Raw genomic sequence first — 15,217 nt, forward strand, 5'->3', positions numbered from 1 at the left:
TTAGGTTGACAAACCAACTAAATGGCACTTGTTCGGGCTTGGTTTCTGATTGTAGCGGTGGTGCAGTGGTAACGCGCTCGTTTTTTGTTGCAAAGTTGGTGGTTCGATCCTCCGGTGGTCTGTTTCTTTTTTTTTTTTTGCTAACAGCACGATATCATTTTTTTAAACGAAAAATGTGCCTGTTCTTGGTAGTTTTTAACCAAAAGTGATTTCCCCCAAAGTGATGTCGGAGGTTTATTCCACAACTCAATCGCTCATATTCAGGATAGCCCAACAAACTCAACTTTTTGCTGGGTATGGCAACCTTATCTTTCTATTTACATTGCTTTATGTGTCTATGTTCAAGCCAGAATTTGTTTCGACGCATTTTGTTCACTTCGCGCCGTGTATGAACTGCGTTACGAAAACACCAAGGCACAGCCGAAACCGAAACCTCGGCCTCAGTACTCCACTGCTCCATCCAGCAACATCGCCACGCCATCACGCCGCCGCATTCCTTTCTTCCTGGCCGCCGAGACGGTGGAGTTGTACGCGCTTGTCGAGTGGCTTTGTTGTGGTTGTTTTGAAGACAGCGGATTATTGTTTCGACGAAGATATGTCGCCTGTGATTTAAGGTAAGTGACTAGTCAACTTTTTGCACTTTACTTGTGTATTTAACGGGGCAGGGCTATTCCGTTCCGTGTTAGACGTTTGCGTTGTCGGTTAGCCCTAATGTTTTTTGACAGCGACTGATTTTGAGGGTTACGTAGATCTGCCTTTCGACCGCGGATATTGCGTGCGGGACTAGAAACAGTAGGGCTGTTCGATTTACAGTCCCGGACTCACCGCCGATTCCCTGAAAGCAGTCAGGCATTCGATTTTCTTGTGTATCCTTATGGCTTCGGGGAATCATCGGACTCCGGCGGAATATCCGCGGTGAATTCGAGTCTTTAAATCGAAGAGCCCTATTGTTTGTGCCGTTTGTAGGCTTTTTGTTGAGCGAAGTAGGACCATACTGCTACGTTGGCTAAACGGTTTGGTGCTCGCAACAACCGATCGCCAATACGCGCGGTCGACCGCTCCAGGTTGAGTTCGCAAGTTTTTTTTTTTGGTGGGTAGTTCTTTTTAAGGAATTGCAAATTGTTCTTCGCATCATTTTTCGTACCTGGACTGGAGTGGTACGCTTTAGGTAACTTTTAGCCGAGGCACATAGCAGTCTACACTACACTGCAGGGTTTGTCATTTTTCAAAGCGGTCACTCAGAAAAGTGCACTGGTACAAACAAGGCTCTCTGCGTTCAGATTGAGGGTACGATGGCTGAAATTGGCGTCACACTCGCAAGCCCCGCATGTGCAGTGAATGTTTGAGTGTTCCAATCGTTCGATAATCGCATATATGTTTGTGCATGTGCATCAGTAGCACCAAAAACGTTCATTCAACCCGAATTTGCTACCACGTCGAAACTACATGCGTATCGTGCGTCTGGTGCAGAGGTATAAGCAATGCTGGCCGCACGTGGGGAGCGTTTAAGCACTGCAACATTCACTACTGTCTCCGAATAATTCGCGGCCACGCGTGTTGCTCAGTTAAATTTTGTATTGGGCTCTCATTCTGTGGATGAGTGCACCCCGCACAAGAGCAAATGCTTCAAAAAAAAAAGTGGGTCTCCTCTGGACTGGTTAAGGCCGAAGGTCTCTTTCTAGTAGCTTGTGTACATAATTGCACAGCAAATAATACACTCTGTTAAAAACACGACTTGATGTAAATAAATATCGTTCTAGAAAATATGCTGCTGAGAATAGATGGGAGAACAGCCTTTTCTAGATGGTTAGATCACACTGAAAGTTTTTTCTTAATTTTTCAGAAGAGGATAACCTCTTTCTCATCGCAATAATTTTTTAAGCACTGGCTATTGTCATTATTGGCAGTAATGCATTATTGTCATGTTTCAAATTTTGCGGCCTATACCAATGTGTATCATTTTTGAAAATCGTTTCAATGGGTTTGATGTCAATGTGAGCACAACCTTAAATCTGGTTCCCTATGCTTCCCTAAGACATCGCGGCCATTATTAAGGACTAATTAGATTCATGTTTTGAAGGAAAAAAATTGTTGCCATGATATTGACGGTACCAGCTGAAAACATGCACCGACGCATCATGTGGGCTTCAAGCACTGCGTGGGAAGAAGAATTGAACTTGGTTTAAGCTGCAATCACCTAGAAGAGACTTTAGAAACAAAAAAAATTGCTTCACTTGTATTGTTGTTCAGCAGTTCATCACAGCCTTTCCAGCCTCCTTTGGCAGAATTGTTAGGCTGTGTATAGCGTTCCGTCTAGACGGAACGGCAACTGTCACTAAAGTTCCGTCCGGAGGAGACACAACTCGCGTTGAGAGCAGTCTTTCTTGATTTTTACCCATCCAGCAAAACAGCTACCGCTCACTGACTAGCCAGAATCACTGATAATTATTAATCATTATTAATAATTACAGATGATCGGACTAACTCTAGCTCAATCTGGACAGATCTCCAAGTCGCCACCCGACGCCCGCTTCACAATATTTCAGCGTGAGCAGTCGGTCTTGATTTTTACCTAACCGGCCAAACCGCTTCCGTTCACTGACTAGCCAGAGTCACTGTTAATTATTAATCACTGGTAATAATTAGAGGAGATTGGGTGTAACTGGCGATGGCTACGTCGGCCTTGGCTCCAGTGAGCGGGAGCGGCTCGGCCGCTTGAGTAAAAAACCAAGACCTACTGCTCTCATCGCGTGAATTGTAAAGCGGGCGGGAAGTTTTGCTATTACAAAACGCTAACCACGGCCACACACACACACACAAAAAAAATGGTGCGAGAATCGAACCAGGGCCTACAACGTTCGTAGTCAGCCGCGGAACCACTACACCAAATCCCAGAATGAGAAATGGCGGCTAATTGGCTGGTTTTGATTTGGCGTTCAGTCTGGACGGAACTTGAGCAGTTTTTAGCATTCCGGCTGGACGGAACGCTAGGCACTCCCTAATTGTTAAGGCAACGTTATCATCATTTAGGTCTGCGCTTTGTCACAGAATCGTGGAAGCAATTTGCCTTATAGCAATGAGAGAGCTCATCTCGGCACCTTTTTACGCATACATGAACTGGTCATAATGAACGGCATCTACTTCCAAAGAGAGAATTGAGTTAGAAGCTTGATCGTTGACATTGTCACTATGCTGTGATAGTCACTTCGGCCATCCTTACATCCAGGTAATGTGGTATTTTAACGTTCTCATATTTTCGCTTGGAGTGTGAAGAACACCTTGCTCGACACCTTAATATCGCATTTAGAACTTTGAAGGATTAAGGCTAACGCAACTTGCTTGTTGTTTGCCACTCACTTCTATTTTGCAGGCTACTGACTGTTACACCTTGCAGTGGAGATCAGCTGGCATGCCCTACTTGGTGGATGGACCTATCTGGATGGACCTCTCATCAGATGTCACTGGCTGTTTTTCAGGTTGGTTACAATAGGTGAGCACCTAGTTCTATACAATTGTAGTGCAATGCTATGACGTGCACTGTGAAATTCAGTTACCAGAACTTGCCTAATTTGATCGAGAGTGCAGTGCTTTGGTCTTCCAATAGCACTGTATATATATGCTATGCTGGTCGGCATCTTCATTTCAGCAATTCATTGCTCTCCGAGTTTGGAATCAGTGAATTTGGATGTATTGTATTTAACGTCTTTATGTATTGTTTAACATGAACCTTTGCTGCCATTGTACATTGGACTGCTGAAACAGAAGCACGAAGGTGGGAGTTCTTAGTAAAAAAGAGAACTAGGATGCACATGATGCAACATTTAGAAGTGACACAGCTGCTTGATATCCCCCTTTTCGTGCAGCCCACCGAATGCTCCTCTCCGCCTGTGAGAACGATAGCTCTCTTTTCCTCCGCCGCGTCGCCTGTGGTGCACGCTATCGGTGATGCGGTGGCGTCAATTCGGAAAGTGGCCACACAATCAGCCATCCGCGCTACAGTTCTTGGTTGGGCTGTTGTGTTATTGCGCTTCATGCTTCACTTCAGACACCTTGCTGAACAGCTGCAATCACATATTTACGTGGAGTAGATGCATGGTCCTTAACATGGGATTGCACTATTCAGCTTGTTTTACTGGAATTTTTTATTCTGTAGCCTATTCGTGACCTTTGGGCTTTTTCTGAAGGAACTTGGGGCTGCTGATGACGACAGGCGAAAATATCAAGGTGGCGTGGGACAGCTTAATTTTTTCCAGGTTCTGCTCAATGTGTGATCAGCTTAGGAGCCAAACTGGGTTCACAAGTGACAACTTTTATTGGATCTTAAAGAGGGCCTTGAGAACAAAACAGTCCCTAACTTTCTGCATTCCATCAAACATCCCCCTCTCTCTCTCTAGAAAATTTGTTCTAAGGTTCTTAATGAGGTGGTTTGGTCAAATAAAAGGAACGATGGGTCATTTTGCCGCGCTGGATGTAGCAAAACATGCTGATGTTGTAGTGTGTTGTCAACCGACATGCCTAGGAACATGGCGCTGTTTGTCTGGTGGCTGTCTGTGACAATACGGATAATGAAAAACCCTACCTCTTACACAGTTGAGCACACTAAAATTCAGGTTACGGAGCCGGTCATGCTTCCTGTTCCCGGTAAAAAAATACCCTAAGGGGATAACGTCAGCCGTGGAAAGCCCCCGCAGGACAAACCAAAGGAGCCTGCAGGCTAATTCAGTGGCACCACCGGTTCAAGGTTCACAGCTTATATCAAGGCCGAAAATATGTCGACTTGGCAGCCATAAATTACTTTTTCCTGTATTGACATTTCGTCAGTAATCAGGCTGCAGTATGGTTCTTTTAGTGACCGCAAGCTTTGTCCCTCCACTTGAAGCCGTTCCTTTATTAGGTTTATTACTCGAGTCTCTTGCAGAAGGTCCGACAAGATTTTTAGTGTGCTTTGACACGGCAGCTTCAGCAGTTTTTTGCCCCTCACATGCTCGTATCCTTTACAAGAAGTCGCCTTCCACAACACTTTGCCGCAACGTGGGTTCCTGTCTAGTTAGCGCGCCTTATCACTATTGATAATCTGTTCCATGGCAAATTTGGCACACCCGTTCTCCTTCTTGTGCGGCTTCCGAAAGGGTCTTTAGTGCTTGCACAGCTCGGTTGTCCTCATAGTATTGAACTTTCTCTAAATTCATCACAAGTTTGCTGAAGTTTTTGCAAGCGTTCGTTTAGTCTGCACTTTCATCTCAAGACTGTGTGCGTTTCTTGTCGTCGCTTCAATGCATCCAACCAGGTTAATGTCATCTGGCCTTCTTCACTTTTCAATTTAACGTGTTCCTAACCTTCAACACACTCGCCTGAAGCTACATTTTTTTTTGCGCCTGGTATTCGCTGGCTGCGCTTTGAGCATAGAATTCTTCTAGACGAGGGTGTTTTGCTTCTTTCCCACCTGCTGCTAACGCATGTTCTCTTGAAATTCTCGGTTGCATGCATGCACGCTTGCATCTTACTAAAATCCTTTCCCGGGAAAGGCATTGCCACCATGCGATGCCTTTTAGAGCAGTGCCGGTCAAGAGCACCCTTCCATGACCTGAAGGGAGCCCTAGCAGGATGGTTTCCACTTAATTTGTTGAAAATGTTTTTTTTCTGCAGGCTTTCTATTTTTATGGCAAAGAGGAAGGGCAGAAGCAAGGGACCACATCGGAGTGACCATCTCAGAATGTTTAAGGAGGTATGTGAAATGTGAATATACATTTGTTTTGAGTTGATCTGGATTGTATAAGCTTTAGTGTGTAACTCAGTTTTTTTTTTCTTTTCAGCTGCCCACCTGTTCGAAGATAGTCACCGTATTTGATATTTAATGATAATATATTCAACTTTAAAACCAAGTTTGTTTTGTGTAATATTTTTAAGCACCCCAGCACACACATCTAAGCTCTCATAAAATGGTTAAGTTTTCAGATCATTGTAGCAGGATAGCAGAAAAATGATCACGACATGAATGGACAGAGCAAAACGCATACGCAAGCTTACTTATTTGCTGCAAATCTTATTTTATAAATTTATTCGCAAGAAATGAAACCAGTTTTTAATTAGCATTGCATAGCATCTTTCCTTTTCATGTCGTCATCATTTTTTGCAATTTCGCATATCTGCCGTCATACTGTCACCCGAGCTGCCAGCATCGACGCTACCATTGCCATCAGCTACCGACGCATGCCGTCATCCATCACCCTGCCGGCATGCAGTCATCTGCCATCATCCATCACCCTGCCAGCATGCAGTCATCTGCCATCATGCCATCAGTAATTCCATTACCATAATCCACCATGTTGATTTTTGATGGATTCCATCAACTCCACATTTTCAATAGGGGTGCCAATCAAATACGAGGTGGTGGTGCTCAGAGAAGTCAGAGGACCAGAGATTTCTAGGATGCCTGGAGAAACAAAACCACCTCAAGCGTCACCTTCCCGGGCACCCCCGTAAAATACATTCAAAGGAACGAGCCTGATAGGAACGAGCCCCTCCTATGCGCTGCAATTCCGGCACTGCATAGGAAGGGCTACAACGCAATTAGACAGAACTAATCAAAGGGACCCTGCAACACTCTTTGAGCAGTGCGATTAAATCAGCGAGACGCTTGCATTACACTGCCAGGAATACCTGAGCCAGATATTACACGTGTACGTGAAGCGGTGAGCGCGCAAATCGCACTGAAAGCCAAAAAAACCGCACTCTTCCATTTTCCTCATTATGCACCCCTGACATGGCCTAAACGACCTATTGAGTCTATGGCTGTCCTATCGGCTGTCCATGGTAAACTTCGCGGCCTATTTTTCGGAAACCTGTGACGATCCGCCGTCGTCGGCGCTGTGCACCAACCTCTTCAATGCCTGAAACTGTACTCAGAGTTTTGGCGTTTCTTTTGTGTTTTGAGTGCGCGCGAAGTTTGAGTGACGAACTCAATACTCCCCTTTCAACGACACCCCTCGACAACAAACGTTTATGGATTCAAAAACGCCCTACCAGCCTGAGCACGCGCTTGCGAGCAGGCAGCCATGCCTGCTTTTTTGTGGCGCCAGGCGGGAAATCGACCCCTCCACGTTGCGGAGAAAAGGAGAAAGCTCCCCGGCATCTGATACATCTACGGCCGCCAAAAAGAACGCCACGAGCCACCCCCCTCTCCGGGAGGCGTATTCCCAAACCATATCCCGTAGGGGCCCAAGCCGACCGCACCCCCATCAAACGGCGACGACACAGCCTGACGTCACTTTCTCTTTGTGCGCGACTTCATGCGACATGGATTTTTTTTTTCTCGTTTTGGGCGGCTGCCGACGGTTTCGCTCTGTGCGCGAGGCTGGGGCTGCGGCGCTGGGGAGCTGACGTACATTTAGTAGAAGTGAAAGGCCCAACCACATGCAGCGTACTTTCGGCCTTTTCTCGCGTGGCGACGCGAGCTGACGCGCGAGCGACGCCGATGTCTACGGTCGCCAGATATCGGCGTCGACGCAGCGGGAGAAAGCAGCGGAAAGCTGGCAGCAGCGGTCGGGTTTTACGTCTTTCTCGTGCTTTGGGTCATTCCTTTCAGCAGAAGACAAGCAATTTCTTTTTAACTTGCGGTTATCGGCTGCCTTCAGACAAATTGCAGGCTATTTCTGTTCGAAAGCGCTCATTCATTTGTGGCTTGTTTGGTTTTCATCGGGGAGATCGCGTATTTGTGATAGCTTTTTTTTTAGTTAAACAACATAGCTCTAGCTACGTCGCTTGTAGTATTAGCATGAAGGGGCTTGGCTGCAAGATTGGTGCGTGACGACCAAGCCTTATCAACGCCAGAATGCTAGCGGCGCATGCCATTCCATTCGTTGCTACCGTGGCTTGAGTAGAAAGACCGAGGTTTTGCGATAGCTTTCCTTGACTCAAATAAGCGGGCTGTGGTTACATCGCTTGTAGTAATAGGATAACTGCCCTCGGATCCAAGATGGGTGCGTAAAAAACAAGCGTTACCACGGCTCAAATCTCTCAAACATGCCCAAAGCAAATTACTCGACAATATTCGTCGGCAGCCTCTGTTAGGGTACCAAATCCTTGGCACGCGCGTCTTCTCCTGCCGTGGTCCAGCGGTGGCGCGCTAGTGTGCTGGCGTTTTGTTTTAAAAGTACATGGTTCGGATATTGGCAAAACCTCGTTCTTTTTTTTTTTGCAATGAGGGTTTCACCGGCTTTTCTTTTTTTTCAAGACAAACAAAGGGGGCCAGAGTGCCTTGCCGTTTAACCTACAAGTGACATTCGACGGTACCCTCAGTATCAAGGCAGCCCCGAAATTTGCTTTGCTCACACTTTGAATTTATGAAGCTGCAGTCGGTACATAACATCAAGGTTAAATCAAGTAGCAGGTGAAGTTGTGCTAAGTGCGTCTTCGTTCATCATCCTATCTTATTTTGTTCAGATTGGACGGTAATGACACAATTATAAAAACGGATCAACACGCTCGATGATATTGCCGCGAACCATACATTGGGTTTGTTTATTTGTGTTTTGCTTTTACCGCCCGGCTGCGCCGGTGTGTGTTATCTCTTCGCCAAGGGAAGCGCGTGTTCCATTCTTTCTTTCTGTGCCGCATGTGTTATCTGTTGTGATAGGGAGAGCATTCCGATCTAGCGTGAATAGCCCAGAATAATCTTCTTGCATCTACAATGTTCTCGATGCGGATCGACGGTTCCAGAACCACGCGCGCCGAAAGATAAAAAGCCTGCAGAGCAGACGCCGGGGCATTCGATTCGACGACACTCGCCTGTGCAAGTCACTTTGTTGACCGCTGCTTCGCCACCTCTGTATTCTTTTGAGTTGTTAGGGGAGCACAAGTTCGCTCCAATAAACGTGGTTCTCATTCAACACAACTGCATCGTCCTTGTCTTCGTGACATCTGGTAGAGGTGCGGGGTACGCACCCTTCATGCCCACTACAACCTCGAAAAGCCGCCAAGCCAGTCCAACAAGAGCCAGCCCCCGCCTGCAAGATTTACCGCCCGAGTTCGGTTTGATGCCAGAAGGGCCCAAGAAAAGGAACGCTGCAACCAACACCATGGTGCAAGAAACAACGTCGCCAATCGTCCTGCAGCAGCCCCAGGAACCGCCATCGTTCCGAGGAGCCCCCGCAGAAGACCCAGAAGAATGGTTGGAGAAACTGGAGCGCGTCCGGAAATTCAACAGGTGGGACGACGCAGAAACGTTCCGGCACGTTTTCTTTTACTTGGAAGATTCGGCTCGCACTTGGATCGAGAACCGCGAGAGCTTCTTGACAAACTGGGCTCAGTTCAAAAGCAAGTTTACTAAGACCTTCACTACCGAGTGCGGAAAGAAAGAGCCGCCCTTTTGTTGGAAACGCGCACGCAACACCCCAACGAAGGTGTCGTGATCTTCGTTGAGGAGATGAAGCAGCTATTTCGCCGCGCGGACCCCGAAATGACGGAAGAAAAGAAGTTGCGCTTCTTAATGCGCGGAGTGAAGGAGGAACTGTTTGCTGGACTTGTCCGAAATCCGCCCAAAACCGTCGCCGAATTCGTGACCGAAGCCAGCACCATTGAGAAAGCCCTCGAAATGCGTGCTGAGCAGTATGACCGCAACTTTGTTGGCGCGGCCAATGCGAACGACTTTGGCAGCACGCGGATCCCGGCCGACAGCCTACGCGAGACTATCCGCGCAATAGTGAGAGAGGAGCTGCGGAAACTTCTCCCAACGCCGCCGCAGCCCCAAGTCGCTTCCCTCACCGACGTGATTAGAGAAGAAGTGCAACAAGCGTTGGGAACTTCTACGCCATCCGAGGTACCCCGAGAGCCACAAGCTATGACATACTCCGCGGCTGTTCGTCGACCCCGCCCTGCTCCAACACGCCGTCAAGAGGCCCCGCCGTACCGCCGCCCACTGTCACCCGCCCGACCCCGGTAGCCCGAAACCAGACGCCGAGGAAGACGGACGTATGGCGAACTCCCGATAACCGTCCTCTGTGCTACCACTGCGGAGAGGCCGACCACATTTACCGTCGCTGCCCATACAAGAGACTCGGACTGCGTGGTTTCTCCGTCGACGCACCTCGCCCTCTCCCTGGCCAACGACCACGTGAGATCGACGAGTATCTATCTGAAACCAGCCGTGGCCCAGCGCGTTTCAACCGTTCGCCGTCGCGCTACCCCTACCAATCGCCGAACCGCCGTAGCAACGCTGACTTCGCCCGTGGAAGGTCCCCCAGCCCACGCGGGGTAAACTAAAGGAGGCAACTTCTGGAGGTGAAGTTTCTCTACGGCAAAAAACTCGAAACCCTCCAACGACGCAAGGACGCGCTGAAGAAAGGCAGTGATTCACGACATGCCCTCATCCCGACGACCCGACCTAACCCTGACGAGACTCCCGAACACGAAGACAGCTACATGGCGCGACGCGTACCTGACCTGACCGAGACGTCCGTTGAGAAGACGACGACAACGACGATGCACAGTGCCCGACCATCAACACGTACAAGCAGAGATACGACGCCCCGACGAACCCGGAACTCGAGGACGACTGCATCTGACATCAAGGTGTCCATCGACGGCTTTGACGTAGTCGCCCTCGTAGACACGGGAGCTGACTATTCGGTAATGAGCGGACCATTTGCGTCTAAACTGAAGAAAGTTATGACCAGATCGGACGGTCCGCACATACGCACCGCAGGATGCCACCTCGTGACGCCAAGTGGAACGTGCACATCGCGCGTCACCATAGACGGCACAACGTACCCTGCGGCGTTCGTCGTTCTGCCTAACTGCTCCCGCGACGTGATTCTCGGAATGGACTTTTTGATGGACAACGGCGCAATAATTGATCTGCAGACCAAGTCGATAACATTTTCCTCCAATCACTCCACGACGCCGAAGCCGAACCCCGATCACCGTGCTGCTGTCAGGATCGCCGACGATCACATCACCCTGCCACCCCGCGCAAGCTTGATGATCGCCGTCTACTGTGAGGATGCTGCTTCTGACATCGACGCTATCGTAGAGAGTGATCGAAGGTTGCTTCTCGACCGCGGTGTCTCCGTCGCAAGAGGCATTGCGCACTTTAAGCAACGCCAATCTCACGTTTTGGTCACTAATTTCACCGAAGAGTACCAGCATTTAAACAAGGCAGCTACAATTGCGTTCCTAGAAGAACCGCAAGAAGCAAGTGACGTGATCGCGGTCGCCGACTTTGAACGCACACCCGATGACACCTTCAAGCTCCCGCAGCCATTCGACGTGAATCCGGCGCTACCGCAAAAACAACGGAAAAAATTATTGGCTTTGCTGCGTCGCTATAGCGAATGTTTTTCGTCGAGCGCAGAACTACGTCAGACCCCTCTAGCGAAGCACCGAATAATAACCGAAGATGGAGCCCGACCTACCCGACAGTCACCGTACCGCGTCTCTTCACACGAACGGGAAGCCATCCGGACTCAAGTCGACGACATGCTGAGCGATGACATTATACAGCCATCGAAAAGCCCCTGGGCTGCGCCCGTCGTACTCGTAAAGAAAAAAGACGGCACATTAAGGTTTTGCGTCGACTACCGGCGACTGAACAAAATCACGAAAAAGGACGTGTACCCCCTCCCCCGAATCGACGACGCCCTCGACCACCTCTGCCACGCGAAGTACTTCTCATCGATGGACCTGAAGACCGGCTACTGGCAAATTGAAGTGGACGAGAGAGACCGAGAGAAGACTGCATTTATAACCCCAGACGGCCTATACGAGTTCAAGGTGATGCCGTTTGGGCTGTGCACAGCACCAGCGACGTTTCAAAGAGTCATGGACACTGTGCTAGCTGGCCTTAAGTGGCACACCTGCCTCGTATACCTCGACGACGTAGTGGTATTCGCCCGGACTTTCGACGAACACCTTGCAAGGTTGGAGTCTGTACTCGAGGCCATTCGTACGTCGGGGTTGACGCTGAAGCCTGAAAAGTGCCGTTTCGCATACGGGGAACTCAAGTTCTTGGGCCACGTCGTCAACGCCGCGGGAGTCCTACCTGACCCGGCAAAAACTTCAGCCATTGCGAACTTCCCAAGGCCGAAAGACAAGAAGGGCGTGCGGAGATTTCTCGGGCTGTGCGCATACTACCGGCGCTTCGTCGCAAACTTCGCACGCATTGCAGAGCCACTCACGCGCTTGACGAAAGATAGCACCCCTTTCAGCTGGGAAAACGACCAAGAAAAAGCATTCGGCGAGCTGCAAAAACGCCTGCAAAGCCCGCCCGTGCTCGCTCATTTCGAGAGAAATGCCGAAACGGAAATGCATACGGACGCCAGTGATATAGGCTTGGGTGCCGTCCTTGTCCACAAGCAAAGCGGCTGCGAAAAGGTAATCGCCTATGCTAGCCGTGGACTGTCGAAGGAGGAGAAAAACTATTCTGCCTCTGAGAAAGAGAGCCTGGCTATTATATGGGCGATTTCAAAATTTCGCCCATACGTGTATGGAAGGCCATTCAAGGTTGTAACAGACCACCATGCGCTGTGTTGGCTCGCCAATTTGAAGGACCCCTCTGGCCGCCTTGGGCGGTGGAGCTTGCGCCTGCAGGAGTTCGACGTTACAGTCGTTTATAAATCCGGCAGGAAACACTCCGACGCTGACTGCCTGTCCCGCGCCCCCGTCGACCCACCACCACAAGACTCTGATGAAGACAGCGCGTTCTTCGGGATCGTGACGGAGAGCGACCTAGCCGCCCAGCAGCGTGCCGACCCCGACTTACGCGTCATAATCGAGTACTTCGAGGGATGCAACGTTGCCGTTCCTAGGACCTTCAAACGCAGCTTACCAGCATTCAGCCTGAGAAACTCCGTCCTTGTGAAGAAGAATTTCAGCCCCGGAACAAGAGCGAATTACCTTCTCGTCATCCCCGCGGACCTTCGTGACGAAATTTTGGAAGCGTGCCACGACGACCCGTCTTCCGGACATCTGGGCACAGCCCGCACTATTGGAAAAATCAAGGCGAGGTACTACTGGCCCGGCCTTACCTCTGACGTCACCCACTACGTGCGGAGCTGCCGTGACTGCCAGCGACGAAAAACGCCGCCGACAAGACCCGCCGGACTTCTGCAACCGATTGCCGTCCCATCGAGACCATTTCAACAGATTGGAATGGATCTTTTAGGCCCGTTTCCTACGTCACGATCACAGAACAAGTGGATTGTCGTAGCGACAGACTACATGACGCGCTACGCAGAGACCGCCGCTCTTCCGAGGGGGACTGCACAAGAAGTGGCGAAGTTCTTTATAAGCCCAGTTGTGCTGCGAAATGGAGCCCCGGAAGTCCTAATCACAGACCGCGGAACGGCATTTACTGCGGAGCTGATGCAAGGAGTATTACGCTACAGCAACACGGATCACCGAAGAACGACGGCGTAGCACCCCCAAACGAACGGACTAACAGAACGTCTGAACAAGACAATCGCAGATATGCTGTCAATGTACGTTGACGTTGAACTTAAGACTTTGGACGAAGTGCTCCCGTATGTCACGTTTGCGTACAACACGGCTATCCAGGAGACGACACAGCTGACGCCGTTCGAGCTTGTCTACGGTAGAAGGCCGACTACGATGCTCGACGCCATGCTTCCGCACGTAGAAGACGACGACCTCAACGCCGACGTCCACGGATATCTTCAACGTGAGGAGGAGGCCCGCCAGCTCGCTCGAGTTCGTATAACGGACCAGCAGCTGGTGGATGCGGGCCGCTACAACCTCCGACGCCGAAACGCCGAGTACCAACCCGGGGATCGTGTGTGGGTTTGGACTCCCATCCGACGACGCGGACTCAGTGAGAAGCTCCTGCGACGGTATTTCGGACCCTACCAGATTCTACGACGTGTTGGCCAACTTACCTACGAAGTGATCCCCGATGGTGACTCCGGCACATCACGACGACGCACGCGGCCTGAAGTCGTCCACGTGGTTCGCTTAAAACCTTTCTACGGACGATGACGAACTTTTATTTTCACTTGTTCGGACTGTCGCTTATGTTAGCATCGGGTCGATGCACTCTTAGAGGGGGGCGTAATGCCGCGAACCATACATTGGGTTTGTTTATTTGTGTTTTGCTTTTACCGCCCGGCTGCGCCAGTCTGTGTTATCTCTGCGCCAAGGAAAGCGCGTGTTCCATTTTTTCTTTCTGTGCCGCATGTGTTATCTGTTGTGATAGGGAGAGCATTCCGATCTAACGTGAACAGCCCAGAATAATCTTCTTGCATCTACAATGTTCTCGATGCGGATCGACGGTTCCAGAACCACGCGCGCCGAAAGATAAAAAGCCTGCAGAGCAGACGCCGGGGCATTCGATTCGACGACACTCGCCTGTGCAAGTCACTTTGTTGACCGCTGCTTCGCCGCCTCTGTATTCTTTTGAGTTGTTAGGGGAGCACAAGTTCGCTCCAATAAACGTGTTTCTCATTCAACACAACTGCATCGTCCTTGTCTTCGTGACAATATTAACAGCAGATGAGCGACTGACGTACGCGTGTGCTTTCGACCGATTGGGAGCAAACTTTCTGCGCTTCGGTACAGAATCCAAAAACCACCCAAGATCAAAAAAACATTTTCGTCTTCACTGTAATGATCGAGACTGTTCACTTTCAGGAACGTAAACAATGACCACATGTACGTGAAAAAGCGTCCGAAAGTGGGCGCGCGCACTTAGAGCACCGCGCCCAGCGCTTGCTTAACTAGGAACAGGTTGGAAGACGAGCGTCTGCAGGCTCGCAAGAGAGTGCGGAGAGTGAGAAGCCAGAACAGGTATGCAAAAGTAAGAAGATACTTCGTGCTTCAGCTTCCCAGCGCGTATGTGATCATGCTCGCGCACGGAGCGAAACCATCGACCGCCGCGAAGCAGCACGACCACAAAAGTCCAAAAGAAAATTTTGTCTTTACTTTAATGAGAGTGCTTTCCGGAGCGTATAGGTACGAAAAGGTTAAATTCCTAACTACATGGACGCGAAATCACGCGTCGCGCGAGCGTCGGAGTCGTTCGGCGGCAACGCGCGGACACGGGCACTTTCAATCGCGATTGAAGTGAATCGCGATCGAGTTTTCGAACGCGCTCGACGCACTGCCGCTGCTACACGGCACGTTTCAATCGCGATCGAGAAGTTGCACCGGTTGCATTCGCGTACACCAAATGGCGCTAACAATGTACTTGCGACCGGTGTCTGGTAAC

The 15,217-nt window shown here is 49.8% G+C and overlaps 1 long non-coding RNA gene across 1 annotated transcript; it reads left to right on the forward strand.

Annotated features, from left to right (window-relative positions):
• Positions 1-468: 468 nt before the first annotated feature.
• LOC144148096 (uncharacterized) lies at positions 469-6,225 on the forward strand. Its single transcript, XR_013317973.1, has 4 exons — positions 469-614; positions 3,371-3,490; positions 5,647-5,725; positions 5,814-6,225. It is a non-coding gene; the product is annotated as an uncharacterized LOC144148096 (long non-coding RNA).
• The last annotated feature ends 8,992 nt before the right edge of the window (positions 6,226-15,217 follow it).

This window comes from Haemaphysalis longicornis, unplaced genomic scaffold (genome assembly GCF_048455015.1).
Source record: "Haemaphysalis longicornis isolate Haplotype H1 unplaced genomic scaffold, Haemaphysalis longicornis Haplotype H1 scaffold_76, whole genome shotgun sequence".
NCBI classification, from domain to species: Eukaryota; Metazoa; Arthropoda; class Arachnida; order Ixodida; family Ixodidae; genus Haemaphysalis; species Haemaphysalis longicornis.